This window comes from Brachycentrus maculatus, unplaced genomic scaffold, assembly GCF_059751285.1.
Source record: "Brachycentrus maculatus isolate JH-2025_06_01 unplaced genomic scaffold, ASM5975128v1 h1tg000065l, whole genome shotgun sequence".
NCBI classification, from domain to species: domain Eukaryota; kingdom Metazoa; phylum Arthropoda; class Insecta; order Trichoptera; family Brachycentridae; genus Brachycentrus; species Brachycentrus maculatus.
The window spans coordinates 54,811-71,596 of record NW_028280819.1 but is presented as its reverse complement, the minus strand read 5'-3'; the positions used below and the strand labels follow the sequence as shown (position 1 = coordinate 71,596).

Genomic DNA, 16,786 nt, shown 5'->3' with positions numbered 1-16,786 from the left:
AACATGCTTCCTAGATATAAAAATTCTTGCACCTGTTCCAGGGATTCATTGTGCACGATAATTTTGCACCTTATTTTTATGTATATATATATATATATATATATATATATATATATATATATATATATATATATATATATATATATATATATATATATATATATATATATATATATATATATATATATATATATATATATATATATATATATATATATATATATATATATAAATATATATATATATATATATATATATATATATATATATATATATATATATATATGTATATATATATATATAATATATATATATATATATATATATATATATATAAATATATGTGTGTATGTGTGTGTAATACAGACATAAAATAAAAGGCGTAATACTTTTAATTTATTTCATTTTATTAAAATTCATAGATTTGAGGTGTATTTTTTATGGAAATGTTTTCAATCTTTATGACTTAATATAAATCAATAGTCATAGTTGTTGTAGTACTTGGGGTACTTGTTGTATGGGTTGTACTTTGAGTGTCCTGCTGATGCAGTTGTCTGTAAACAAGGAGACAAAAAATATATGTAATGATGAAGTACATTATTTGAATACACACGTAAATACATTTTAAAAAGTTGGAAGCACATTACTTTTAAACTAAAAGTAAAATAAATTAAACTGATCTGTCTTTATCACACCAAGCATTTAAACCTAAAAATTAAAATTAATTTTTGAAATTAAGTTATAATTAATCTTTGATGAGATGTCAAAAAATAATATGAAAATAACTCCTGTAATTGGAAATAATCCAGATTTTGTGAACAATTATTAGGACACACTCAAAATGTTGTATAATTAATTAAATTTTCTTCATCTGATAAAATTTTGGATTTCTCAGTAGAGATGAAAAATTTACGCTTAAGAAGCAAAAGTATTTTCTTTGTAATCCGCCACTCATTTGCGAGTGATTTGTTTCTCAGAAATAAAATATATTGCAATAATAAAATAAAAGGATATAAGAAGAGAAAGATAATGGAAACAAGTAAATCAAAATATTATAAATATGAATGCATTTAGAGCTAGCAAAAATTTCACATTAAGAGGTATTTCAACGTTTATTGAACGTTTTTTATTTAACAGCAATGTGTCAATGAACATATGATTCTACGTCTCAAATTGAAAAAAAAAACTGTTTTATTTTTAATGCCAAAATCTATTTTTTTTGTAAGATCTTTAAGCTATGTATATTAATGTCCAGCATTTTGATTTATACGAATTTTAGTAGTACGTATAGTTATTTCACTCTGATGGGCATTTTTTAAAGAATGTCGTGCACTAAATGTGGAAATGAAATTTTTTATTTTGTATTTTAACTTATAAAATTTGAACAATTAGTTATTATTTGAAGTCCTTACCAAAAGTGATGCAACGACCACGAAGACGGCGAGAAGGATATTTTGGATCTGCATGTTGATTGATTTTCACTGGTATGAATAGTAATGTTACCTTAGTTGTACCAGCTTTTATACTAAAATCTAAAATCAGTTTTGAAAGCAGGGCTTCAAGACAAATAATGCAAGACAGCAAATATGTTTACAAACTATAAATCATCTGCTTTATAAATATGTATAGCGCATTAAACAACTTTAAGATTATAGAAAAACGTATCAAGTAAAATGCATTTCCACAATGCACGGGGTCTAATAAAATACTTTTATGAATAGGCAATTCATTTTGATACATAATTCTTCGAAAACTTCTATAGGTAATAATGTTTCAGTACTATCCTGTGACTGACAAAAAAAACTACATGGATCACATAGTAATTACTTATTCGTTTTATTCATTAATTCGGCATTCATTTTGTGGTAAAATCTATCTATTTGGTAATTTAAGTTTTACTTATTACATACCACTATTTACTAAGTAAAGCTTAAATTTAAAATTACTTATTTATCCTAACTTAAATTTGAGTGCACTATAATTTAATGTACCTACGGTCAGGTTCAATTCATTGTTTGTCTTTTCAATACAAGCGTAATACGAGTTACTGACAAGCGTGAATATTTGAAGCATACTATTTATTTTTTTCATTTACAACAATAAGTCTTGATTTTTGAATTCTAGCAATATTTATTAACAGTATGTTAGACTAATCGTAGTGATTACTGCATTTGGGTTCCATGCATGTTTATAATTAATTTTTCACACATATCTAGTCTTTATCTAGTTATCTGAGAAATTTTTCATTGCCTATTATGTACAACGTTTTATAGCTTAGTCAGTTTATATGTCTTAAAAACTCTAGTGAATTTGTAAAGTAAATAATAAATAAATAAGGTTGATCCTTAAAAGCAAAACAACAGATACAATGGACTCAATATTTTATATCAATCAAGATTTGTCACAAAGTTCAGTTGTTTGTCTTGTTCGTCTTGTCATGTTTTACAAATAGGACACCATTAAATCTGATATTGCCTAATCAAATTTCTTCAACTGCAAAGACATCAGAAGTAATGGTAATGTTTGCTTCGCGTAATCCATCCGCTATCTGGACCAACACCTAAGCGAAGGATCTTGATTTTAGGTTCCTACTAAGGGACCGAGATAACACGTGAAGTAGTACACTACACACAGTTCGGTTCAGATGAGGGTTAGAAGAAGAAGAGGAATATACGTATATTTTACGTATTATTGAAAATGATTGAAAAGCATAATTTTAATTATCTAAATTGGTTCAGATCGTCGCATTGGCCTGTATTGAGAACTCATGCGTTGGATGAAGTATTGCTAGGTAAGCGTTTAAGCATTTCATCATACACTAAAATTTATGAACAGCAAACAAAACTTTACTTTAATTAATTGATTTGACAGTAGCATTACGGTAATATCTATCCCATTTATTTATATTTTACTTGTTAATAATGATGCCGAATGCATCGAAACACGTGTTTTTTTTATTATTATTTTTTATAATTATACATTTATTTAAATCACAATTTATACATATTTAGAACTTTTTTGCAGAGACCCACCAAGCCACCTTGTGTGTCTTAGGAGATTTGAAGAAATAGTGGTAAAATCAAGTAAAACTTGAATTGAAAATGTACCATTATTTCTTTAATTATTCCTAGAAGTCATTCTTCATTCCTTCTTCGCTACTCCTAGATGGGGTAAAAAATGTATCGAACGTCATAAATTCATTAAATATAAAGCAAGAATATTAACTGTTGATTCAGATGGAATTCATTTTAAAATCACTAAAAATGTCATTATTCGTATTTGCGAAACATAAATCGCTACGTTTTATGATTTAAATTGTATCTTTAGTGAGTTATATTGATTGATAACAAATCAGAACTATTCTTAGATGGGATTGCATAGAAACTGAGAATATGCCATTGACAATGATGTCTTGAGTTCCCGTCAGTAGTAATCGATAATCCGTCGAGGACCTTCGATCAATTGTCGATTGGGTCTGTAGGTATTCTACGCCACTTCCCCGCAGTAGTAGACGGAGAGAACAGAATACCATACCAATCTGTTTTTGCAAACAACCTTCGCGTCTTCCACATTCATGCATCACCTCACACATACCCGCCGATTATTCCGACTCTCGACCTGACCACTTTCAAGTTGAACCACGGTCTAAAGATAAATTTTCCAAAAACTCATGTGTTGTGCAACAGCTCGTGTTCGAAAACCATGATGTTGAGTGACCATCTAATAGAAAATGTCGAGAGTTTCAAGTACTTGAGAGTGTGCATGACAGAAAATTGCATTTTTTAAAAAAGAACCGTCAGTGCGTTAAGGACTTGCGGGTACCTCATTTAACAGGACGAAGGCTGTCTAGAGATAGGATTTGTATACGGTTGTAATCAAATGCCACTCACACAATCCCTTCAAACTCCAATACAGATGTGGAATATAACCCAGAAAAGACGGATACTTAGCATTGAAAATAGACGTCTGCCAAGAATTTTAGACATGCGGTGGTTTGACAAATGAAAAATGAAGAAATAAGGCGTAGAACGCAGTAACCAATGGTGACAACTGTCGACTAGAAAAAGCGATTTGGATGGCTATGCTCTTCGAGGACCTTAATCAAAATTGCTTCTTTTACATCAGGTTTCTGCCGCCCAAGACGTCCATGTTGATAATTTGTCGGCAGTTTTCACTAAATTTCTGAATATTGTTGCTGAATATTGTTGAATCTTTACACTCCACATAAAGAGCAAATCAATGAATAATTACATAATTTGATTTGTATTTATATAACCAAATAGATGCAAATCTTCCATCTGCATCCTGCCAAAATCCTATCGAGGTTAACAATAATATTTGTTTTCTTCTTCTAGTTACACCACTCTATGCTAAATGTTTTTGGCTTAGTGGAGGATTATAGCTTTGTCTACAGCCATTCTTAACAATGACTTGTACTGTACAGTGAAACCACTTATTCATATTTTAAAATCAGGTCTTTCTATTCGACTTTGCTTTGTAATAAAAACGTATTGTTTAATATGTCTAAACACAATTATAAATATTTATAAACCTATTTATGGACTAACTAGACTACCTACAACAATCATCACGTACATTTTTTTATACCTTGATTTTGAATCTGAACAGATGTAAATAAATCATTGTTCATTAACTGAAAAAACATGAACATTATTTGACATCAAAGCAAAGTAACCAAATATTAGCAAATCTGTTTACAAAATGCTTCAGAATTTGGGTATAAAAGTTGGACCGATGCAGGCAACATCACAATTCAGTCTTGAAGAGTACTCAATCAACATGCAGATCCAGAACGTCCTCCTCGCCGCCTTCGTGGTCATTGCATCACTCCTGGTAAGATTTAAACAAATAAATACGTTTTTTAAATAATATTCTTCCTGTCAAATTAATATCATCGATTTATTTAGAACTTATAATGAAAACTACTTTGAAAGCAACCCCTTGTAAATTAGTAAAACGTTATATGACATAAATGTAAAATTTAGAGGAAACTTATATTTTTAGTTTATGTGTAAACATTTGAGTTACAAACAAGTTGCACTTTGTTTGCATTTTTTAAAATATTTTAACATTTCACGGAAATATTTTTGAAATAATTGTCGCTCCTTTTAATTATTTTATTCAGCATTTAGAAGTTATATCAGTAAACGACATGCTAACCTTGAAATAAGCCATCAATCGATCTGCATACACCACAATATACGTAGTACTTTATTAAAAATATAACCATCAATAGATGATTTTAATTTGTGTACATGTGGAATCATTAGTTGGCGATTGAATGCAGCTTTAAAATATATGTTTTATACTGTTATCAATATTAATTAAAAATGTTTGTCTATTCCAGGCTACCGCATCAGCAGGACCACCAAAATACTACAACCGGTACCCCAAGTACTACCCCAAATATTATGACTACGACTATTAATTTATTCGATGACTTTATAACGTAACCATTTTAAATTATCAAACCTGGAACATCCCCGAACCTAAAATGAACTACTACTCACATTGGAAACATAAAATGCAATAAAACTTGAATATTCTAAAACACATTTTTTATATAATCCTTTTTCATTTTCCCTTTCCTTAAATATACCATTATTATAATTTTGCATTTTAGGCGCATGACAAATGACAAATTGAGTTGTCATTATCTTTGTGACAAAATTAATTTAGTCAGCTAATGTATAACTAACTCTATGGGTTTTAAATGTTTTACGGCTACAATTTGACATCTCAACACATATTAAGTCTCTCTTGGTTTTTACAGGGCTTACAACCTGATTTAAGTGATCATTTTATACACGTGTAGCATTCACCATTTTGCCCATGATTGACAACCCACTAGTGATTTTTTTTGAAACCCATATATATATATTTTTTTTTTATGCAGCTTATAATTTCACCAATTTATTTATTCATAAAATTTTGGGTTTTATATACTTATTCACAATTGTACGTTTCTCTACTTATAAGTTATTTGTTGTAAAAATAACTTCAATGTGGAGAAACCCAAATTAGTGAACAAGGATTCGGACATAACAAAACTGGTATTTACACTACTTGTTTAATTTAAACATAATTAAATTGAAGATTTAAATGATGTAGCATGTGAATCGATGAATCGTGTAGGAATTACCTTCGTAATACCTTCATAATTATAATTAAAACGTTATTTTGTTTTTAAATTACTTATAGTGATTTAAAAACAAAGTTACATTTTAATTATAAAATAGAAAATCACAAAATTAGTGCCTCAAATATAAATTATACCTTCGTTATTGCTTAGGGTTTTATTAACTTTTTTGAACGTATTATCATAGGGTTTAAAATGAACATAACTAGTTTCGAAATATCAGTCTTCTTTTAAACAGGTAATTGGAGATTTTATTATACCGGCCGTTAAAATGATAAGACGTGTCAATTTATTGGACACTAGCTAGTGAAGTATATTTGAAAATACTTATTTGTTGATATATATGAAAGATGTGTTGTGATGGAGTTTGGACACGCGGAACGAATGAGTGAGGAAAGAACGGTAAAAAAAATTATGAAGCGAATGTAGTTGGAAAAATGAAGCAGAGGAAGACCGAGAAAAACTTGGCACTACCGTTCAAAGTGGTCAGGTTAGCAGTCGAAATAATCAGCGGGTATGTATGAGGAGATGCATGAACGTGGAAGAGGCGAAGAATGTTTGCAAAGATAGAGTGGTGTGGCGTTCTATTCTCTCTGCCTATCCCTGCGAGGAAACTGTGTGATGGTTAGTTAGTTCTAATTTTATGATATAAGTAGACTAAGGCCCCAAGTAAGAACTTATTTTCTTATATTTAGTACGAGTTATGGAGACTATAAATAATACATATTTTATCTTTGTTTTTAATTAAAAAAATATTGTCACCCTGTTCATCGGATACAACCAATAACACAAATTTGTACAAATACCACGATTAAATTAATGCCAGTGAAGGCTATAGACGTGAATGCCCAGACTTCCATATTCTTATTCATCTTTGATGAGATGTCAAAAAATACTAAGGAGTCTTTGCATACCCGTATACAAATCCTCTTTCGTTAAAGGATCAAATAATGGTATAAATAAAGGAAAATTATGTGAAAGAATAGTTGCATGGCAAAAAAAGTACTCTTTCATTAATTATAGGAAGGTGTAGTGGTCAGTCTATCACTCTAAATTCATAAATATATGTAGAACAGGATTATCAAGTAAAATGGTGGTGTGTGGCACAGCTGAACTTGTACCGTTTTTCACTAATTTTATTTTATATGAAGATTGTGTGATCAGTCCATTACTCTAAATTCATAAATTTATGTCGTAGAGGAAAATTAAGTGAATTGTGGAAAATTAAGCGGTTGCATATCTGTACTCGTACTCGTTTTCATTAATTATATGAAGATTTTACTTGTTAAATACCACTAAAAGTAGTGGTATCAATAGTAGTGTTTACTGAGTAAAACTTAAATTAAAAATGGAGTGATTTTACCACAAAGAGTCAAATCAATTAATGAAATTATACGAAGGTTTGGGATCTCTTTAAATTCATGGATATATATTATAGAGGATAATTAAGTGAAGAAATTGTTACGTAGTTGAACTTGTACTCTCTGTCATTAATTATATTAATATTATAAGGAATGTAAGGCTGAACGAGGAATAATTGAAAAGATTAGGAAGAGTTCTTTACGGTGGTATGGACATGTGGAGCGAATGGATAGCGAGAGAATGACTAACAAAATATATGTGACGAATGTGAGAGGGAAAACAGAACGAGGACGACCGAAAAAGACTCGGCACGATCAGATCAATCAGAACCTAAAATCTGGCGGTGTCAAAAGTCTGCGTAATCGGAGGGCACGTATGACTAGATGTATGGATGTGAAGGAGGCGAGGAGTGTATGTCAGGACAGAAAAGTGTGGCGTTCCATCCTCTCTGCCTACTCCTGCAGGGAATCGGCGTAATGGTAGTAGTAGTAGTAGTTATGAGTAAAAGCTCTAGATTATGAAATATATATATATATATATATATATATATATATATATATATATATATATATATATATATATATATATATATATATATATATAGCAAAAGAATACTTAGTGAAGAAGTTTACTCAGAAGTGGTTGCAAACCCGTACACGAACGCGTCATCATTACTTGTACTTGGGCAAAGATGTTTATTTGGATCTTAGTCTACCATAGTCATGCCGTTTATAGGAAAAAATATATGAGGACATAAATGGCAAGGAAAATACAGGAAGAGATAAAAAAAAATAAAACTTGTTTTAGAATAAATTAAGTTTATTGCATTTGTAGTTTTTGATGTGAGAAGTAGTTAATTTTAGGTTCGGGGATGTTCCAGGTTGGCAGATTCATTATGGCGATGTTATAAAGTCATCGAGGAAATCAATAGTCGTAGTCATAATATTTGGGGTAGTACTTGGGGTACCGGTTGTAGTATTTTGGTGGTCCTGCTGATGCGGTAGCCTGGAATAGACAAACATTTGAAATTAATATTGGTAACAGTTTCAAACGTTTATTTTAAGCAACAATCAATCACCGACTAACTACTTGACATGTTAACGTATAAAAATCATCTTGTGATGGTTTTAATGATAAAAAAATTTACATTTATTTTAGTGTAGATCAATTGAAAGCTTATTTCTAGGTTATCATTTTGTGTATTGATTTTATTTCCAAATTCTAAAAAAAATGTTTCGACGATTAGCTCAGAAACATATCCTCGATCTATTTAAACATATAAATGAATATAATATTTCATTGCAAATACAGTGCAACATTTACGCATGTTGAATAGTATATGTTTCCTTCGCATTTTATCATTTTAATCAAATAACGTTTTGTCAATTTACAAGGGGTTGCTGGATTTGCTTTTAAATCGTTCAATTATTTAAAGCAGTTTTCATAATTACTTCTAGGTATATATTATAATATAATTTTGACAATATATTTTTTAATTACTTATTATTTTATTTGAATCTTACCAGGAGTGATGCAATGACCACGAAGGCGGCGAGGAGGACGTTCTGGATCTGCATGTTGATTGAGTACTTTTCAAAAATGAATTGTGATGTTGCCTGCATCGGTCCAACTTATATACTCAATTCGCGGAGCATTGACTAAACAGATTTGCTTATATTTAGTTACTTTGTTTTGATATCAAATAAAAAACACATTTCTTGAGTTAATCAAATATTTTTTATTTGCAACCAGATTATCAATCCATCCAAATCCATCTAACAATAGGAATACATTTGTGGCAGAGTAAATATTAAATTGCAGGCCACTGAATAAAAGTCCACGTCACTTCCATGAAACTACAACCCCATTCACTACAGGTAAAACAATGGTTGAAAAAAGAAAAAAAACTTATGGGTATCTGGTATTACGAGTCTAACAGCTACAGCGAAATTTATATTATTATTTTTTTAGTTTAATTTGGTGAATACCACTATTTCTACAAATCTTTTGCAACACGTATTTCGATTCATTCGGAATGATTCGAATCACGCGTCACAATAGATTTTAGTAAATAGTAGTATTTACCAAGTAGAACTTAAATTAAAAATCGATACATACTACCACAAACGGTCTGCTGAATCTGTTAATAAAAAAAGTCAATCAAGCCTCATTAATATTTGTTGATCTAAATAAATAATAGCAATAACATTTATGAAAATCATTATTAATTATTTTTATTTCTAAATGTCTGGACGATATATGCAATACTTAGTCGGTGATATTTTTTACGAGTGTATCAATCATTATATTTTTAATACAATAGGAAACAAACAATAAAAGAGAAAAACAGAAAATGTGCCAGATGAAACATCGGAAAACAAGTCTAAGATAGGCAAAACACTATCAAACATAATGAAATTTAATGAAGAAACTGGGCAAGAAAATCCTCGTTACTTGCGTCTAATAGCACATAATACGATTCGGAAAAAAAATTATGTACATTTCATGAAGGTCTCTGCAAAATAAAAACTTAATTGACACGTTAGAGAAGATATTACATTATATATATATATATATATATATATATATATATATATATATATATATATATATATATATATATATATATATATATATATATATATATATATATATATATATATATATATATATATATGTGTGTGTGTATATATAAATTAATATATATATATATATATATATATATATATATATATATATATATATATATATATATATATATATAGAAATCATATGGCATGTGAGTTACGATTTTAGGATTTAAAATGAACATTACTGGTTTTGGAAAACCAGTCCACCTATCAACAGGTGATTTGAAATTTTATTATAACGGGCGTTGAAATAATATGGTAAAATAATTTATTGTATACTTATTAGATGATAAAAGTAGACTAGGAACTAATCCTAATAAGGAATTTTTTTTCATGATACTATGTAAAATACATATTCTATCACTTCTTCTAGATTCATACTATATTGCTACCCTTCTCAAAGGATACAGCTAATAAACACAAATTTGTACAAATACCCCCACAGAATTGATGCAAAACAAGGTTTTAGGCGTGGTAGATAATTATTTTATTTATTTTTTGTCTGAACCTTTTCCGCGCCAAATGGAACATACGGATCCTCATAGAATCGACATAGTAATCCAGTTAAAAATATGCCGCTTTTGCTGGAATTTAGCACATTTTCTGGACATTCCGAAAACATGCATAACTGAAAATTGACGATTTTTAATTTATCATGTTATGGAACGGAATGAGCGATATGTAGTCGTACTCGATATATGAAGATTTGTGTTCAGTTTACCTCTCTAAATTCATAGATACATATACTAGAGGAAAATTAAGTGAAGGAATGGTTGGATGGCAGATTTCGTACACTCTTTCTAACTAACTAACTAACTAACCATCATGCCGCTTCCCCGCAGGGGTAGGCACAGAGAATAGAATGCCACTCTGTCTTTGCAAACATTCTTTGCCTCTTCCACGTTTATAGATCTCCTCACACATACACTCTTTCATAAATTATAATTAATTATATAAAGATCAGTCTCTCTCAATCTCTTAAAATTTATAAATATATGTAGTACAGAAAAATTGAGTGAAAGAATAGTTGCATAGCTGAACTCTTTCATTATTGATATTTTATTTAAATTTTATTATTATTACTATCTTTCATAAGCTATATCAAGCTTAGGTTATCAGTTTTTAGCTATACATTCAAATATACATAAAAAATACTATGTGAATATAAGTGGTTGCAAAACCCTTACACGCACGTGTCGTCATCACTTGCACTTATACTTATTGGACCAAAGACACTTATTCGGATCTTAGTCTACCATTCTCGAGCCATTAATAGAAAAAAATACGCACATAAACGGCAAGGAAAATAAAGGAAAGGATAAATATTTTGAAAAAACATATTTAAGAATAATTTAAGTTTATTGTATATGTAGTTTTTGATGTGAGAAGTAGTTAATATTAGGTTTGGGGATGTTCCAGGTTGGCAGATTCAATATGGCGATGTTATAAAGTCATCGAGGAAATCAATAGTCGTAGTCATAATATTTGGGGTAGTACTTGGGGTACCGGTTGTAGTATTTTGGGGGTCCTGCTGATGCGGTAGCCTGGAATAGACAAACATTTTAAATTAATATTGATAACATTGTAAAATATATATTTTAAACCTACAATTAATAACCGACCAACAACTCGACTTGTTAACGTATGGAAATCATTTAATGATGGTTTAATGAAAAAAAAATACTACGTTTATAGTATGAAGATCGATTGCTAGCTTATTTCAAGGTTTTTATTCCGTGTATTGATTTTATTACAATTTTTTTTAATTAAAAGTAGTGACGATTAGTTTCAAAATATTAAAACATATAAATAACATAATTGTGTATGCTGTACAACATTTTTGCAACATTAATGTTTTTACATAAACTGAAGAATATATGTTTTTATTATAAATTCTTAAAATATACAATAATTATTTGACAGAATATTATTTTTAAAAACTTATTATTTTAATTGAATCTTACCAGGAGTGATGCAATGACCACGAAGGCGGCGAGGAGGACGTTCTGGATCTGCATGTTGATTGAGTACTCTTCAAGACTGAATTGTGATGTTGCCTGCATCGGTCCAACTTATGTACTCAATCGCGGAGCATTAACTAAACAGATTTGCTAACATTAACTCACTTTGTTTAGATATCAAATAAAAAACACGTTTCTTGAGTTATTCAAATATTTTTTATTTGCAACCAGATTATCAATCCATTCAAATCCATCTAACAATAGGAATACATTTCTGGCAGAGTGAAGATTGAATTTCAGGCCACGTCAATAATGAATAAATATCCACGACACTTTCATGAAACCACAACCCGACTCACCACAGGTTAAAGAATGGGTAAAAGTAATAAAACAAGCTACGGCGAAATTACAGGCCACGTCAATAATGAATAAATATCCACGACACTTTCATGAAACCACAACCCGACTCACCACAGGTTAAAGAATGGGTAAAAGTAATAAAACAAGCTACGGCGAAATTACAGGCCACGTCAATAATGAATAAATATCCACGACACTTTCATGAAACCACAACCCGACTCACCACAGGTTAAAGAATGGGTAAAAGTAATAAAACAAGCTACGGCGAAATTACAGGCCACGTCAATAATGAATAAATATCCACGACACTTTCATGAAACCACAACCCGACTCACCACAGGTTAAAGAATGGGTAAAAGTAATAAAACAAGCTACGGCGAAATTACAGGCCACGTCAATAATGAATAAATATCCACGACACTTTCATGAAACCACAACCCGACTCACCACAGGTTAAAGAATGGGTAAAAGTAATAAAACAAGCTACGGCGAAATTACAGGCCACGTCAATAATGAATAAATATCCACGACACTTTCATGAAACCACAACCCGACTCACCACAGGTTAAAGAATGGGTAAAAGTAATAAAACAAGCTACGGCGAAATTACAGGCCACGTCAATAATGAATAAATATCCACGACACTTTCATGAAACCACAACCCGACTCACCACAGGTTAAAGAATGGGTAAAAGTAATAAAACAAGCTACGGCGAAATTACAGGCCACGTCAATAATGAATAAATATCCACGACACTTTCATGAAACCACAACTCGACTCACCACAGGTTAAAGAATGGGTAAAAGTAATAAAACAAGCTACGGCGAAATTACAGGCCACGTCAATAATGAATAAATATCCACGACACTTTCATGAAACCACAACCCGACTCACCACAGGTTAAAGAATGGGTAAAAGTAATAAAACAAGCTACGGCAAAATTACAGGCCACGTCAATAATGAATAAATATCCACGACACTTTCATGAAACCACAACCCGACTCACCACAGGTTAAAGAATGGGTAAAAGTAAAAAAAAAAAAAGCTACGGCGAAATTTTTATTATATCAAATGGAAACGGTGTTAGAAATATGATGCCGAATGCATCGAAACACCTGTCATCATAGATATAAGGAATAGTGGGATTTACTAAGTAGAACTAAAATAATAATAAAAAATTATAGATATTACCACGAAGTTACTGCCGAATCAGTTACGGAAGAAAAAAAGTATTTTAACATGATAGGCCTTATAATTCGCTCGAAGATTGAAACGATTGTCTAATTGTCGCTCTGAATAAATAGTAGTAATAATATTAATGATAATCGTTATTATTAATATTTATTTTGGAATAGGCGATAGATGCAATAGTGAGTCAGTGATATTTTTTTGGCAACCATTGACTTGAAATATGTATTGAGTTTACCGAACATAATATTTTAATACTTTAAAAACAAATTGAAAAAAAAATATTCAAAAAATTATGTTAACATGCGGGAACATCTCGCTATGCATTTAAAAGTGTAAATCCCGAATATTGTGCATAAATGCCGAACTCATTGTCTTGGTAAACATCATTTAATAAAAAAATAAAAAAATAAAAATAAAAATAAAAAAATGAAATAATAATAATTTAGTACATACATACACATACAGCAGCAACTACAATAGCTTTTTAATAGATTTATATTATCCACTGACACTTCGTGATGGAATTGCATTTTTAATATATTATTAGATTAAAACCAATATTTTTAGCTTTTCCACTTTTTTTATTTGACCAGCGACCGGGTTTCGTCGTTACCAGTCTGATGATGTCGGTAACGACGAAACCCGGTCGCTGGTCAAATAAAAAAAGTGGAAAAGCTAAAAATATTGGTTTTAATCTAATAATATATTACAATAGCTGTGTTGCCTGCTTTACAAATTTTATAGGTGTTTCCATTTTTCGGGACATAAATGATAATGTCGAAAAACTATAGGGTTATAATTATATTAATATATACAGGTTCATCGAAAAAAAGTGCCAACATTTGAAATAACTGTAATAATGAAAGATAAGGAGTGTTAACCCATCGCCCTACCTGACGCCAAACCTTGGCGGTAGGTATGTTTTTAGATTCGCAAATCAGCCGCAGCATCCGTGGTTCATATTATAAAGATACTTTAGTGTGATATCCATACATCAGTAAAGAAAGCTTTTTGTAATGCATTATTTCTTATAATTTTTATTCGCATTTACTGACGACACTTGACCAAAGATGTCCCTGTAAAGAAAGAATTATCTTTTTGATTGAAATGTCAACTAAAATCGGTTAGAAATCATAACCTTGCTTCCCAAGTATAATGTTTTATTGAGTTATTTTTTCAAGTTTTCTTGTTAATTTATCATGTTTCTGATCTAGACACACGATAAAATACGTGCAAAATAGTTTTATGTAACATATTTATTGGTAAAACAGTAAAAGTAATAATTTTATGAGATGTTATAATTTTATGTTTATTTTAATAACTCGGTTGAATTTGAACGCCTTTCACGCTTCAAACATGTCATGTTAGCTTTAAAACTAAATTAACATTTACAATATAGCGTTTAGTGATATTAATATATTTTTAACATCAAGGATTTCGGTGCTATATTTTTTTGAAATTTTTCGATGATCCCGTATTTGTATTTGTTTAAATGTCAAAAAATAACTTCTAATTGAAAATAATCCAGATTTGGAGACAGTTAAAATGATTTATATACATGTAATTAAATTTAAATGTTTCGACACACTTTATATAATAATAATATATATAATAGCAATTTAAATATGCTATTATATATATTATCCCTATCTCCTGTACTTGAGTATACGAGTTCTTTTTTGGATCTTAGTGTACCAATACCATTAAGTGTTTTACAATTGCCATGCCATTGATGGGGAAAAGGATATTAAGGAAAGGAAAAAGTGATTTAAAAAGCGTTTTCCGGAGTAATCTAAGTTTTATTGCATTTAAAGTTTCCAAATAGAGAAGTAGTTCATTTTAGTTTCGGGGATGTTCCAGGTTTGCAGATTCAAAACGGCGATGTTATGAAGTCATCAGGGAAATTAATAGTCGTAGTCATAATACTTGGGGTAGTATTTGGGATACTTGTTGTAGTAATTTGGGATTCCTGCTGAAGCGGTAGCCTGGAAAAGACAAAAATTTCAAATTAATATTGATAGCAGGATAAAACATATAATTTATAGAATCAATCGGTGGTCATCGACCCCACATATCAACGTATAATAATTAGCCAGTGATAGTTTAAATGAAAAAAGTACTACGTTTACAGTAGTGTAAATTGATTGATAGTTTATTATTCTGCATAATGATTTTATTAATTTTAAATATCTAAAAAAAACACAAACGTGAATTATGATAATATTTAATTGAATTGAAAATATTATTAAACTGCATATAACATGCAACATGTTTGAAAATTGATAAAAATTACACATAAATTGAAGAATATTTATTTCCCTCGCATTTCGACAATTATGTCTTAAAAGTTTTTTTTTTAATTTTCAAGGGGTTGCTTAACTTAATTTTGTTAAAATTTTTCAATTACAAAACAATGTTTTAATTAACATCAATTATTTATTTGACGGAAAAGATTTTTGTTATGTACTTAATTATTTTTTTCAAATCTTACCAGGAGTGATGCAACGATCACGAAGGCGGCGAGAAGGACGTTCTGGATCTGCATGTTGATAGATTACTCTTCAAGACTGAATTGTGGTTTGCCTGCATCGATCCAACTTATATACTCATTTCTGCAGCATTTTGTAAACAGATTTGCTAATATTTGTTTATATTGTTTTTATAACAAATAATAAAAAAAAACACGTTTCTTTCATTGATCAAACAAGTTTTTATTTGCATTGGGATTATCAATCCATCCGAAAATAGGAATATATTTATGGTAAAGTAAATATCGAATTACAGGCCACTAAATGAAAGCACATATCATTTTAATGGAATTTGGAATGGAATAAAATTGTTATTCCTGCAGTGCAGTGATTTCGAGTAGTTATTAATATATTGCAATATATGTTTATATATATATATATATATATATATATATATATATATATATATACATATATATATATATATATATATATATATATATATATATATATATATATATATATATATATATATATATATATATATATATATATATATACATATATATATATATATATAGATAATATTTTTTTCTTAAAAAACCTTTGTAAAATCGTATGCATTGTATCATAGAAAGTGTTAACATTATCCA

At 29.7% G+C, this 16,786-nt stretch overlaps 1 protein-coding gene and 4 long non-coding RNA genes across 5 annotated transcripts in view; 2 read left to right on the top strand and 3 right to left on the bottom strand.

Moving 5' to 3' along the window:
• cmpy (crimpy) overlaps positions 1-16,786 on the top strand; it is a 314,343-nt gene that overhangs the window by 243,890 nt on the left and 53,667 nt on the right. The gene's annotated exons all lie outside the window — the stretch shown is intronic.
• Positions 387-1,495, bottom strand: LOC148311374 (uncharacterized). Its single transcript, XR_015837264.1, has 2 exons — positions 1,413-1,495; positions 387-554 (listed from the first exon to the last, which is right to left on the bottom strand). It is a non-coding gene; the product is annotated as an uncharacterized LOC148311374 (long non-coding RNA).
• On the top strand, positions 4,708-5,572 carry LOC148311373 (uncharacterized). The gene is made up of 2 exons (XR_015837255.1): positions 4,708-4,854; positions 5,369-5,572. It is a non-coding gene; the product is annotated as an uncharacterized LOC148311373 (long non-coding RNA).
• Positions 8,324-9,130, bottom strand: LOC148311372 (uncharacterized). The gene is made up of 2 exons (XR_015837266.1): positions 9,046-9,130; positions 8,324-8,527 (listed from the first exon to the last, which is right to left on the bottom strand). It is a non-coding gene; the product is annotated as an uncharacterized LOC148311372 (long non-coding RNA).
• Positions 11,493-16,239, bottom strand: LOC148311371 (uncharacterized). Its single transcript, XR_015837256.1, has 4 exons — positions 16,157-16,239; positions 14,559-15,650; positions 12,117-12,250; positions 11,493-11,696 (listed from the first exon to the last, which is right to left on the bottom strand). It is a non-coding gene; the product is annotated as an uncharacterized LOC148311371 (long non-coding RNA).